Below are 15,196 nucleotides of genomic sequence, written 5' to 3' on the forward strand. Positions count from 1 at the left end.
GGCATCCATATGGAGCTGGCCCACCCTTATGAGTTGCAAGAGGCTCTAGACAGGGTGATTAAACCCATGAAGATTATTGTTGTTTTATGAATTAGGAGTATTATGCCAGATTAATTTGCTTCCTAAGGAGATTTATCTGACATTTCATCTGCTTACATTTTTAGAATGTGTCTAATAACTTCATGCAGCCAGTAATCTGATAACAAAACTCACCTACTGGCCTCTTAGCATTTAACTTACTCAAACGCATCAGTAAGCAATATAGCATTTAATTAAATCATGCTACAAAGTCCACAAAACATTATAGCAGAAGGTATATGGGCCTATGTATAGAATATTAAAATGCCTGAGCTAAAAATGTGCTTCTGTTACATTAATCTTGCCTTAAGCCTCTGTAAGTCATGTCTTTAGCAGATTTAAATAAACCCCACTTAAACTTGACATACAGAACCATCTACTTCAAGCATGTCAAACTGGGGACCTTCCAAGCCAAAGTGCTGTGCAGATTAATGTTAACACTGAATTTAGTTCATGATGGCTTTGTTAATTAGCTGTTGAACTGAATTAGGTGCATAATCAGAATGATCAGACAGTAGAGGAAACTCCAGGTCTACATGAGTCAGACAGTAATCAGATTTCTGCTTTACAACCACCCAATAAACTCACAGAAGAAGACGTGACATAAATGTAATGTAAAACTCAAACTTCATGCTGCAGCTGTTAAAAAAACATGCATCATCCAGAAGATGAAGAATATTTAAATCCTTCATTTCGTCAAGCATGTTGTCAGTTTCAGCGTCACTTGAAAAGCTTATTTCCAGCACCCTGGTCTGTTTTGCACATGCAGAGATTGAAAAATCAGAAAGAAATCAGGGTAAGAATTTACATGCACTGAGAAATACGATTGTAAAATCCAGCCTCTTTATCAGATTTCTTAATCTGATTTCTAGACCTTACTCCAATCTAAATTATTGAGCGTGTTGTTTACATGACCATTTGAATAATCAGATAACTGCAGAAATCTGATTATGATCAGATTATTGAGAGCATGTAAACACAGTCAGTTTTGGCCCATGAGGACTGGAGGCTGACACGTGATCTAGTGGCCAGTGTGTGATTTTTATATAATGCGAATACACCAAAAACAAGACAAACCATGAGGGGTATAAATACACAGAACAAACAAGAAACACCTGGAGCTAATGATGGGGTGGGGCTACAGACTAGAGGCAGGTGAAACCTGACATTGTCTTGCTGAAACACTCAAGGCCCTCCCTGAAAAAGACGTTGTCTGGATGGCAGCATATGTTGCCAAAACATGAATACATCATTAAGCATTAATGGTGCCTTCCCAGATGTGCACATCGCCCATGCCCCCATATACCATCATGAATACAGGCTTCTGAACTGTGCAATGATAACAAGTTGAGGGGCCTTTAGCTCGGAGGACACAGTGTCCATTGATTCCAAAAAGAATTTCAATTGATGATTTGTTGGACCACAGGACACTTTTCAATTTCACTTGAGTCCATTTTAAATGAGCTCAGGCCCAGAGAAGGTGGCAGCATTTCTGGATCCTGTTTGTATTTGGTTTCTTCTATGCATAGTAGAGTTTTAACTTTTTAACCATTTGTGGTTGCAGTGATGAACTGTTTTTCAGAAGTGTTTCTGAGCCCATGCAGTGATTTGATTCTGTTTGTCTTCCCCGTGTAACGACCCTTTGTTATATACTTTCCAATTTCGATTCCTGTCTGACCCTTTAGTACCATTTCTCCTTCAGATTGATCTGCGTTTGGATATATCTGCCTGGACTCTGACTTCGCTTTGTGTTTTGCCCCTTTTGGATTTATCTGAGTGTTCGACGATTAAACCCTCTTATCTACACATCCACAAACGTCTGGTACTCTGGCCATACATTACAGCACATCATTGCATTTTGTTTTTATTTACACTTTTTCCTACTTTTTTTGAAGTGCGGTTGTAATAATAATAATAATAATAATACCAATAATGATAATCCTCTGAACTTTATAATAAATTGAGCACAGTACAGATCCATGTGTGCTTGTTTTAGAGTGGAGTTTGCATCTTTATATTTCAAAATCTGCAGTAGTCATGCACTGTTAAGTGAATCCCATATTTTTATTAGAGTGAGCCAAAAATGGACTGAAAATAATGAATAATAAATAATGAAATAACCACCCCTATGAGGACAAGAACAAGAAAGCAGGACTTGTGTACCCTGCCCGGATCAGGGTTACCGGGGCCCCACCCTGGAGCCAGGCCTGGGGGAGGGGCTCTCCAGCAAGCGTCTGGTGGCCGGGCATTCACTCATGGTGCCCGGCCGGGCCCAGCCCGAAGGAGCTACATGAGTCCCCCCTCCCATCGACCCACCACCGATGGGAGGGGCAGTAGTAGGGGTGTGGTGCATTGTGGATCGGGCAGTGTCCGAAGGCATGGGCCTTGGCATTCTGATCCTCAGTTGCTGAAACTGGCTTTTGGAACTTGGAACATTACCTCACTGGCGGGGAAGGAGCCTGAGTTGGTGTGCGAGGTTGAGAGATACCGGCTAGATATAGTCGGGCTCACCTCAACACACAGCTTGGGCTCTGGGTCCAATCTCCTTGAGAGAGGCTGGACTTTTTTCTTTTCTGGAGTTGCCCATGGTGAGAGGCGGCAGGCAGGTGTGGGCTTTCTCATAGCCCCTCGACTCGGCACCTGTATGTTGGGGTTTTCCCCGGTGGACGAGAGGGTAGCTTCCCTACGCCTTCGGGTTGGGGAACGGGTCCTGACTGTTGTCTGTGCTTATGCACCGAACAGCAGTTCAGAGTACCCAGCCTTCCTAGAGTCCTTGGGAGGGGTGCTTGAAAGTGCTCCTCCTGGAGACTCGATGGTCCTACTGGGGGACTTCAATGCTCATGTGGGCAACGACGGTAAGACCTGGAGGGGTGTGATAGGGAGGAATGGCCTCTCTGATCTGAACCCGAGTGGTGTTCAGTTTTTGGACTTGTGCAAACCACAGTTTGTCCATATCGAACACCATGTTTGAACACAAGGATGTCCATAAGTGCACATGGCATCAGGACACCCTAGGCCGCAGTTCAATGATTGACTTTGTAGTCGTGTCATCAGACTTGCGGCCATGTATATTGGACACTAGAGAGGAGCTGAGCTGTCAACTGATCACCACCTGGTGATGAGTTGGATCAGGTGGTGGGGGAAGATGCCGGTCAGACCAGGCAAACCCAAACGTATAGTGAGTCTGGCAGAAGAACCTGTCAGATTGATCTTCAACACACACCTCCGTCAGAACTTTGACCAGATATCGGGGGAAGTGGGGGACATTGACTCAGAATGGGCCATGTTCCGCTCCTCCATTGTTGAAGCGGCTGACTGTAGCTGTGTTCGCAAGGTAGTTGGTGCCTGCCGGGGCGGTAATCCTCGAACCCGGTGGTGGACACCCCAGGTGAGAGATGCCGTCAAGCTGAAGAAGGAGTCCTACCGGGCATGGTTGGCCTGTAGGACACCAGAGGCAGCTGGCAGGTATCGACAGGCCAAGCGATCTGCGGCTTCAGTCGTTGCCAAGGCAAAAACCCGGGTGTGGGAAGAGTTCGGTGAGGCCTTGGAAAGTGACTTTAAGTCGGCTCCGAAAAGATTCTGGCAAACCGTCAGGCGACTCAGAAGGGGAAAGCAGTGTGCCACTAGCACTGTATATAGTGGAGATGGTGTGCTGCTGACTTCGACTGAAGACATCATTGGGCGGTGGAAGGAATACTTTGAGGACCTTCTCAATCCCACCAACACATTCTCCAGTGAGGAGGCAGAGTCTGGGGACACGGGAATAGGCTTGTCCATTACTGAGGCCGAAGTCGCTAAGGTAGTTAAAAAGCTCCTTGGCGGCAGGGCTCCAGGGGTGGAAGAGATCCGTCCCGAGTTCCTCAAGGCTCTGGATGTTGTGGGGCTGTCTTGGCTGACACGCCTTTTCAACATTGCGTGGACATCGGGGGTAGTGCCACTGGATTGGTAGACTGGGGTGGTGGTGCCTCTTTTTAAAAAGGGGGACCGGAGGGTGTGTTCCAACTACAGGGGAATCACACTCCTCAGCCTCCCTGGTAAGGTCTATGCAGGGGTACTGGAGAAGAGAGTCCAGCTTATAGTCGAACCTCGGATTCAGGAGGAGCAGTGCGGATTCTGCCCTGGTCGTGGAACACTGGACCAACTTTTTACCCTCTCCAGGATTCTGGAGGGTTCATGGGAGTTTGCCCAACCAGTCCACATGTGCTTTGTGGATTTGGAGAAGGCATTCGACTGTGTTCCCCAGGGTATTCTGTGGGAGGTGCTTCGGGAGTACGGGGTACATGGCTCTTTGCTCCGAGCCATTCAGGCCCTGTACAAACAAAGCAGGAGTTTGGTTTGCATGGCCGGCAGTAAGTCAGACTTTTTCCCAGTGAGAGTTGGACTCCGTCAGGGCTGCCCTTTGTCACCGATTCTATTCGTAATTTTTATGGATAGAATTTCTAGGCGCAGTCAGGGGATGGAGGGTGTCCGGTTTGGTGACCTCAGGGTCACATCGCTGCTGTTTGCAGATGATGTGGTCCTATTGGGGACATCAGGCCGTGAACTTCAGCTTTCACTGGATCGGTTTGCAGCCGAGTGTGAAGCGGCCGGGATGAGGATCAGTACCTCCAAATCCGAGGCCATGGTTCTCACGCGGGAAAGGGTGGAGAGCCCTCTCTGGGTCGGGGATGAGCTCTTGCCTCAAGTGGAGGAGTTTAAGTATCTCGGGGTCTTGTTCACGAGTGATGGTACAAGGGAGCGGGAGATTGACAGGCGGATTGGTGCTGGGTCAGCAGTGATGCGGGCTCTTTACCGGTCTGTTGTGGTAAAGAAAGAGCTGAGCCATAAGGCAAGGCTCTCGATTTACTGGTCGATCTACGTTCCCACCCTCACCTATGGTCATGAACTTTGGGTAATGACCGAAAGAACGAGATCGCGAATACAAGCGGCCGAAATGAGTTTCTTCCACAGGGTGGCTGGACTCTCCCTTAGAGATAGGGTGAGAAGTTCGGTCATCCGGGAGGGACTCGGAGTAGAGCCGCTGCTTCTTCACGTCGAGAGGAGCCAGTTGAGGTGGTTCTTGTTAGGATGCCTCCTGGACGCCTCCCTTGGGAGGTGTCACAGGCAAGTCCACCGGGGAGGAGACCCCGGGGAAGACCCAGGACACGCTGGCGTGACTATATCGCCCAGCTGGCCTGGGAGCGCCTCGGAATCCCTCCCAGGGAGCTAGTGGAAGTGGCTGGGGAAAGGGAGGTCTGGGCCTCATTGCTCAGGATGCTGCCCCCACGACCCGAACCCCGGAGAAGCGGAAGATGATGGATGGATGGATGGATGGAAAAATTGACTGCTTTGGGATCATCGACAAACACACAATGTACTTAAAGCCTCTTAGCTAGACCTGGTTAACCAGCTGGATAAAAGCTAAATAGCTAACATTAGCTGACAACCAGTGGAATCCACACAATGATTAAAAAGTGGCTACTATAATTCTCTGGATGAATTAATGTAAAGTTGATCAACAAGTCAGAAAGACACATTCATACATTCTTTGGCAGCCTCTAGTATAGTTTACCAGAAAATTACCAGAAAAGGGAAATAGGTTGTCAACATAATATTCATCAATATTCATCCTCGTATTCAGAGAATTTTGGAGTTTTCAAATTTAAATTTTTCCCATTCCACCTTAAATGTTGCATCAGTTAACAGCATAACAGCTGCTGCAACATTTAAGGCAGAACAGGAACATTAGTGCAAGAATCGGGCGAATTAGAAACCAGCTTCATCTTCACGCTAACAATATTTTTGAAATGTAAAACCTTTCGTTAACTGGCTAACAAGCAAATCTTGCATGTAGGCACCTTGGTATGGTGCAGGCTGGAAATGTGGCCTCACTTTTATGAAACCTCAGAGGAAGGTTCTGAACAAGAACCTTGTATTGAACCTGAAAATCTCAGCCTTGTAGCATCTTCTCAGAGGAACTGTTTATTGTCAGATGTCTGTTTGTTAGCCAGCTAATCAAAGTCTTTGCATTTTAACTATAATGTTAACTCGAAGCGGAAGCCATCATTTTCATGTTTCGCTTGAAACTCTGCAGCAGTTACACTCTGTGCCTGTGCCCACACATTAATCATACATGTGAAAAACAAAACTAACTTTACTGCTCATGAGACTTCACTCTCTGCTCACGTTTGAGATTGTTAGTTAAAACCTGTCAGGTTAAGGTTATTAAAGGATTCATTTATAGCCATTCAAACTATATACTTTTATGGAGCAACAAACAAGAATAAAGAATCTACTCCCAGGTCAGATCAGTCTGCTGCAGTAGAAACTGGCAGTGTGGAAAACTTAAGGAAAATGCTCAAATTTCATCTTTGACAATAACAATGAAATTTACTAAAACTAATTTACTTACTAAGACCTCTATTAATTAACTGAGGAAAAAAAAACACAATTTGCTGCTGGGCTGAGGATACTTCAGAATTCTTTCCAGGCAGCCCCCCCAGATTAAAAACTCTTCTATAAATCTATACAACACATGTGACATCTTTATCATCAAAACAGCAAATTTTAGTGAAATTTGACAATGAATTTGCATTTGAATGTAGTCCTACTGTTTGTTTTTTGTTTTTTTTTACTATTACTATATTGGAATACATAACTTTTTTTGGAATATAACTTTTTTGGTATCCTGATTATATAATGTCATTAAATGTATGCTGCTAGCTCCCAAACCTGGCCACATTACAGTGCACCATGATATTCTGTTTGATGTAACTTATCAAAAAAAATTCTGATGAAACAGGGCAAGTCATTTTGCAGCACCCCCAATTTAAAACACCTCCCCACCCCGACTGCATTCAGTTACTAGTTGCACTCAATCAGTAATCTCACACTTTTAAGAGTTAAAAATGAAATAGAATTGTAATTGTTTTAAAAGTGGAGCATGGGGGGTACACAGGAGAAGCACAGGCAACTGAAAGTTTGTGTCCAATAAGCAGCTTTATTGAAACTTGACTTGGGAAACACAACACCACTGGGGAAAATTGCTTTTATTTCCAGTTGGGGAAATATGCTCTTTATATCTTCACAAAATCTAATCTGGGACTATTATTCCGGAAACAAATGTAAGTGACGGTAACTAACACTCCCACAACCCAGTACCTGCCTAACCTGCTCAACAGTTCAAATAGCTTGTAAACAATAACATGCATACTAAACATGCAACCAAAAACCTTTTCTTATTATTTTGGAGCTAAATACAGCCCAGCTAAGCATGAACAAGCATCGTGAGAACCCCAGAGTGCTCTAAGCCCACAATATGACCAGAGGTGTTTGAACTTGCTTGTGTGCCCTGGAGAGGTGGTCATGGACCCTAGGGGTCTACTTACACACAGAGAGTCTAAAAACTCAATCTTTATGTTACATGTTTGTTTTGACACTTTTATAAAGCTCATTTCTTTGTAGTAAAAAAAGCATTGTAAGTAAAAAAAAAGCATTGTAAGTAACCGAGAACTTGGGTAGAAATCTGTAAGGGTCCAGCTGGCCCCGCCTGCTGCCCGCAGAGGGCGACAGCAGGAAGGTGCCCAGTCGGCCCCACCTGCTGCCAGAAGAGGGCAACGGCAGCAAGGTGCCCAGCCTGCACCGCCTGTTGCTAGCAGAGGGCAACGGAGGTGAGGAGCCACAGACTAATTAGGTTCACTCGATACACCTGTGGGCCCGCGTACTTAAGGCTGTGGCAAACAGTAGTGCTTGTCACACCTTTGTAGAGGGGTGACTGGTATAGTACTTAGTCTTCAGAAAGAACAGAATGAAACAAAACTGCCCCAAAACAAAAAGACAGAAAAGAGGACTGAGAGAAGAAATTGCCCCAAAAAATAAAAAGTGAGAAGAAGAGGGCTGGAAAAAATGAAAGAGAGTAATTGCCCGAAATTACTCACAAAAAAAAAAAATCCAAGCCATACCGAAGGTGTGAAAGAGCAAACAAGTGAAGAAAAGTGTGCCTTACTGTTAATTATGTATATAATTAAATATAATTATGGTGACGGTGTCTTTTGTGTTTTCATTTTCGTTTCTTTCACCTTTCTACCTCAGCCTTTGTTTGACCGTGCTGATTCTAGCCCCTTTGTTTAATGTACCCACCTTTTTTTTCTCCCGCCTGGGGGTTGTCCCATTTTTCACTACATCATAAACACACGCTCAGTTGCCCCAATAAACTTTCTTACTCCCCTTTTTTTTTTTTGCTGGCTTTCAGTTCTGCACTTCGGTCCGCCTCCCCACCATCCCGTAACAGAAATCAACATACTTTACAGGATAGAATCTCAATTTTAACGCTACCAGTTACATACTTTGACCACAACTGCAGTTTCAAATTGAAGCACTTGTGTGCTGATAATGAACTGAAGGCTTGAAGCAGTGGAAGATAGCAATGGCTGCTGTGCAGTGATTGGAGGTCTGAGAAAACAAGGGAGCTTGGAAGAGAATGTACAAATCAAACAAATCATGTTTCACCTCAAAAACTCAGCTTAATAAATATTTTTCCCCATTTGATTGGGTAGCCCTGTTTGCAATCCAGGTAGAGGGAATAAATCATTCTCCTTTTTTAAAAAAAAGCCATTCAGAGATCCTGAATTCGGGCCTGGACTTCAACTTCAGCCCAGGTAAGCCCATTCATTAAATCCCTCTTGAATATGATCCTTGAATACTGCTCTTGCACTCACTCACTCACTCACTCACTCACTCACTCACTCACTCACTCACTCACTCACTCACACCCGCGCTCATAATCAATGCTATTTTAAACTGCTTATTATAAGATCACTGAACTGACCTGCTAAAGCCAGATGAGCTGTAAATGTGAGGAAAGTGAAGAATTTCATGTTGTGCTTCGTCTCTCACTGCAGACTGGAACCAGAACTAAGCAGCAGGAACTCCTTACATTTCAGCTCCTCATTAAAAAATAAGTGTAAATGTGGAGGGAAGTTTTATATAGAGCAGAGATCTGACCAATGAGAATTCAGGATTGATGTGCAGAGCAGGAGAGGAGGCGGATCTCTGAACTAAAAAAAAAACTTCAGCCCATAGTGAAGCAGAGAGATTTCTATTTCTGGCTCCAGAGCTGTGATCCAACTAGTAGTGGGTTGTAATATGGTTAAAGTGCAGAATATCAGAATAACATTTATTCAATAAAGGCTTTACATGTAACAGGAATGTGTTGTGGTGTCTGTTCAGGAGAACAGAAACAGGAGGAATCAGAGATTACAGAAAACAACCAGGTCCCACTAAGAGTGGAAGTTCAAGTGGAAATATGTAGTGAAAAATATACTTCTGTGGAAGTTAAAAAGTATTGACACTTACATATAGTAAGTACATAAAAGGAAAGGTAAATTACCCTCTGTGGTGTCGGTGTTTGTTTTGGTGGACCACATTATTGGGTTTAAATCAAAACTGCCATAACAGGTTATGTAAAAATACCAGATGTTTTAAATATCACAGTGTCCAGGGTAGGGTTCACCTGTAGCAGCTGTAGCCAGTCAGCAGCCTGTCCATGTTGTCCACCCTCACACACACACAAACACACACACTAACAGCAGGCCCGTGCTTTTATTCCCCACAGGTTCACCCAACACCACGTGTGTATTATAAATGGGGGGGGGGGGTGAACAGAGTGAATACACTGAAAATGGGTTATTTTATATGTTCTTCCCAAAAAAGGAGCAAAGGCCAAGAATCTGAGGTTGACATAATAAATGTCATTTTTCAGGGCCCCACAGACTTGAAGGGTTAAAGAGTGAGCACATGTTCTTTTTTTAACATTAAAATAATTTGAATAGTTTGTTTTTAATGCTGGTCATGATCTGATCATGCTCTCTATAAGAAAGGCAGCAAGTTTGACTGTAATGATAAAGTACAACTTGTACATTACATTAAAATCCGACATCCTTTCACCCATGCAGGTCATTAGTGTGGTGGTGCGACTAACGAGCAGTACTGATGACATAAATTAGCATGAAATATGTGTGAACTATTTCTCACTGATAGGAATTTTTTTATTATTTTATCAACTGTATTAAAATGTGTGGGAATGTGACAGAGAGAATAAAATATCTTGGGAGCTTTAATGTTTGTAACAAAACCTCTGAAAATGTAAATGAAAATGAAAAGTACATTTACACGAGTCCAAGCGTTCAGTTTCACTGAGCAAAGTACAAATCTTTAAAAATAATGAAGCAAGAGGAGGACATGGTTTAGAGAGTAGTTTACACTGCGATTTGCACAAATGAACATTTAAACTTCATCACAGTGGAAACTGAAGAGAGAAGGAGCTTTAAATTGCGCATTAAAAGCTGACTGCAGAAAAGCCTTCCGGTTGACAACATAGAACTTTGTTCTTTTGCTCACAGATGCAGAGGAAGAGCTTCTGCTTCGGTTCTCTCAAGGACGATAGTGGGATCGGCTACTGTAGGTCAGGAATGGAGGATATGTAACAGTCATAACAGGTCAGCCCAGTCATGCAGTGATGGCATGTGTGTTTTTCCTCTTAAGAAAATTCGCTGGCAACACCTCCACATTCCTCAGAACGAAGAGTTTCCTGTTCATGCCCAACAATCAAGTTTGCTGCAACTTTCATACACACTTTGATGTGTCATTATTTTGAGAAAATAAGATATTATTTTAATGCAGTAATAAAATTGAGACTGAGTAATTATTTCCTCAACTCATGTTTCCATAGTGGTACATTTGTAGGAAATATAAGAATATGAATATAAGAATTGTCACTACAGAATATTTCCAGGAATTAAGTCATCTTTTTGTGCTTTAATGAAAAAATATTATGATTTTTATGCCAGTACAAATGTTCAAAGCTGTGCTTGCTAGTCATGTACTGCTTTAGTCAATACTAAAACGTTTGGTAAAGTTTTGAGAGCCAGATGTTATAAGTGTGTTGGTAGTGATGAAATGTAAAGCTCAAAGGAAAAAGGATTTTAGCCCAGGCCGAGAATGTGTTTTCAGCTCCACCAATGTGGTAGAATGATCCACATAGTAAAGGGAATCAACATGGAATGACCAATAAACACTGCTTCATAAAAAAGCAACAGATATTTATGTGACGCATCTGCCGCTAAAACAGATCAAACTCATGATGGCCCAAAGAACTGCATCATTGACCTGTATCGTTGATTTTGGGAATTCCAAGCCGCAAATTGCTAATTTGAACATTAACAATTGAAACTGGATGACTGTCTCTGAAACTGTGCACTTTCTACTAGAGCACTATTTTGGGTTTCTGCTGTTTTCTAGAGGTGTCTGAAAAGATTTAGTTCAAACAATCATGCAATCTTCTTCTTCTTCTTCTTTCAGCTGCTCCCTTTAGGGGTCGCCACAGCGGATCATCTGCCTCCTCTACTTTCACACCAACCATCTCCATGTCCACCTTCACTACATCCATAAACCTTCTCTGAGGTCTACCTCTTCTTTACCAGGCAGCTCCATCTCCAACATTCTTTGCCCAATATATCCACTATTCCTCCTCAACACATGTCCAAACCATCTCAACCTGGCCTCTCTGGCTTTATCTCCAAACTGCTCCACCTTCACCGTCCCTCTGATCTGCTCATTTCTAATCTTGTCCATCCTTGTCACTCCCAACGAAAATCTCAGCATCTTCATCTCCGCCACCTTTTAGACAGAGCCACAGTCTCCAAACCGTACATCATAGCAGGACGCACTGCTGTCTTGTAAACCTTCCCTTTCACTCTTGCTGCTATCCTTCTGTCACACATCAGCCCTGACACCCGTCTCCACCCACTCCATCCTGCCTGCACCCTCTTCTTCACCTCTTTTCTGCACTGTCCATTGCTCTGGATGGTTGACCCAAGATATTTGAAGTCATCCACCTTTACAACCTCTACTCCTTGCATCTTCACCTGTCCACCTGCCTCCCTCTCATTCACACACATGTATTCCGTCTTGTCTCTACTGACCTTCATTCCTCTCCTCTCCAGTGCAAACCTCCATCTCACCAGATTCTCTTCCATCTGCTCTCATTGTAAATTCTATTCCCTATAATAGTGCTCAATACAGTGATTCCGATTAGTGCTGTGTATGGATGCTGAACTATCTACAGATACTTCACTGTACACTGTCAGTACTTCAGGTTGTAGCCTATTCATTATCTTACGAACATGTCAATCATGGCAGGAGAGAGCTCATCATCCCAGCTCTGTGTCCTCCATGAAAATGATCCACTACACAACTACTGGTTGAGTAAGCAAACCCACCTGAACAACACTACAGCCCTGGACTTAACATTCAGTCTGCACATTACAGTGATGACTCTGAAAGGGCTACAGGAACACTGCCTTCACATTCATAAACACAGATTTACTAATAGTCTAATAGAAAAACTGCCTTTAATCCACACACTGTGTCCATGTCCAGTCAACTTGTTTAAGTTCATTCTTTGGTGATGAGGTGGGTGAACGATTAACATGTAAAGTCATTCCATATTGTACTTCTCCACTGACCATTAAAGACACAATCACAGGCCAATAATTAAAGTAATTAAACTAGCTTTCAAAGCAAAAGTCTGATCTCGCTACTGACTCTCCCAACAGTTCCTTCAGCTAGTAACCTAATTGTATTGTTGGCTTCTAAAAATATGATGTTATCTGATGTGAATGTTTTGTGGCATCATGTGTTTCCTTCTCTTCTCTGATTTAATGTGGTTTAATCTGTTTTTTCCAGGTTTTTAATGCGTCTCTTTGTTTCCTTCTTTGTTTTAACTTGTAAGTTTTGATTTAAACTGATTTCTTCATGTAAGCACATCAGTGCAACAGCAGCATTTTAAATGTGCATTGGAGATGAATGTTAATGTTGATTTGAATAAAAGACAGAAAATTCTACAATCCCAGTATGGAGGGTCACATGAGGACAGACTGCCGAGTGGAGAAGCTTCACACTGACTGTTTGCGGTTGATATATTAGAGGTACAGTATAAAAATGTTTATACACAGAGAAGAAATGGAAGAAAGATGCCCTTTGATGATGCCTGTTGTGCTGTAGACATCAACTGCTTATGAGTGTCATACGACAATAGACTTTGATAAAGTGTAGCTGTTTCTTTCTCTGCTGTTCCCCAGCTCAGTATAAAGGCTGGTAACTTCCTGGTGCTGTCGGGTGCTCACTAGGTTATGTTACCAAACCTGTTAGTGTGACCAAGGAGGATGGGTTGTTGTTGTTGTTGTTGTCGTTGTCGTCGTTGTCGTCGTCGTCGTCGTCGTCGTCGTCTAATCAAAGGTGTTTTATGTTGGGGTGCTGAGATTTTAAGCAGCATGTATGTGACGTGAACAATGACATCATGCAGAACAATCAAATCACTGCAGATTGAGATGTTAGCTGTAAAATAAGCTTGTTATAGCTGTAGATGTTATAATATCTTTTAACTAGCAGGTGAAAAATGATCACATGCAGTTTTCTCACACTAACTTTACTAATTGGCTCTCGGAGGTTCTGGTTCATTGCCAAAAGCCACTTCGTGCATGTTTGCATTTGTAGGAAATCAGTGGTAAAGTACCAAACTACCTGTTAATCTCTTTGTTCTGTTTTTGAAACAGGTGCAGCTTCTGGTTCTCATACACTAAGCTAGGATTAGGTATTCTGGTGCTGATGCACAAAAAATGCAGAGATAACAAATACGGACTGCGATTTGCTGCTGGAATCTCAAACGTATTGACACTGGTAAGATATTTCATGTGTACAGCATAAAAGTTTCAGTTCATGACATCTAATCTAATGCATCGATTACAACATGATATAGATTGCTCATGTACCACATGGTGGTGAAAGTGAATCCATGCTGAGGTGGAAGAGGGGAAGATCTGTTTTAATTCATGGCATAAAGTTCATTCAATCTGAAACTCTGTAGACGTCTGTAGTACACGGAACTACATTCAGTATAGCAGTCACTGTTAGAGCTGTTCAGTCTTTACTGGTGAAGAAAGTAAAATAAACTGAGAGTTGGTGGTCAGATGAGGTCAGATTGTGCTGAGTGGACATGCTTCACACTGACACACACTGTGATACAGTAGAAGAACATTCATTAGACAGTGAAGAAACAGAGAAAATCTGTGTAGCTGTTTATCTCTGGTCTTCCACAGTTCAGTATAAAGTCTGTAGGCTTCCTGGTGCTGTTTGGCACTCTGTAGGCTATGCTACCAAACCTGTTTGAGTGCCAGAGCAGAAAAGAAACTCGAATTGTTGTGGTTTGCTCATCACGTGGTGTGGCTTGAACACAGACTTGGCATTTCCATGCAGTCTCTGATGTGTAGTTCTTACAATAGAAAACACAGTTAAGCAGCAGGTACTGCTCAGAACTTCATTCATTCCTCTACTCAGGATTAACGCAAGGCAGTTTTAGGGGGGCTTTACTTATTTACACCCACACAACCGAATTAGCCTCCGAATCAATTAACTCAAATCATCTATAGTTTATTCTCACTCATTCTCCATTATTCCACTGCGCCTTCAAGTCTTCAAATTTACAAAATACTGTACTAGCAGGGCACAAGCCAGGGGGAGGAGCTACTGCTGCTCTAAATCAGTGCTGCATACTTTCTTACACAACCTTAGAGGAGAAGACGGTCCTTTCAACCAATCATATCAGACCTGGGGACGGGTCTGTGGGTCAATGCGCATCATCAGTAGTATGATGAGGTGGAGAAGATCTGTAGACATCTGTTGGAACAAGGACTGTGTTCAGATCAGCAGGTATAGAAAGTGAAATAATCTGAGTGTCGGCGGGTCAGATGAGGTCAGATTGTGCTGAATGATGCTTCCACACCTCTTGATAGATACAGTAGAAGTACATTCATCCACTCAGAACAGGACAGTGCCCTCTGCTGGAACTACAGTGCCTCCCTTTAGTTGCATGCCCAATCTAAATCTCTAGTACTTGTAGACTTAACGTATGTGCCACCAAGGCAGTAGACTCTAATTCTGCCATTCGTCTAGGCCAGTGGTCATCATGCCTTTCTGTAGAGTCTTACTCTAACCATAATCTGCCACACCTGCTCCAGCTTCTTCAGAAGTCCTTCATTGGCTGGATCAGATTCATTAATATTAGGGGAAGGGGTTAGCTGCA

At 43.0% G+C, this 15,196-nt stretch overlaps 1 protein-coding gene across 1 annotated transcript in view; it reads right to left on the bottom strand.

Moving 5' to 3' along the window:
- The window catches only part of LOC108416077 (H-2 class I histocompatibility antigen, Q9 alpha chain-like), a 471,933-nt gene that overhangs the window by 428,119 nt on the left and 28,618 nt on the right, over positions 1-15,196 (bottom strand). The window lies entirely within an intron of this gene.

Source organism: Pygocentrus nattereri, chromosome 20 (genome assembly GCF_015220715.1).
Source record: "Pygocentrus nattereri isolate fPygNat1 chromosome 20, fPygNat1.pri, whole genome shotgun sequence".
Classification (NCBI taxonomy): domain Eukaryota; kingdom Metazoa; phylum Chordata; class Actinopteri; order Characiformes; family Serrasalmidae; genus Pygocentrus; species Pygocentrus nattereri.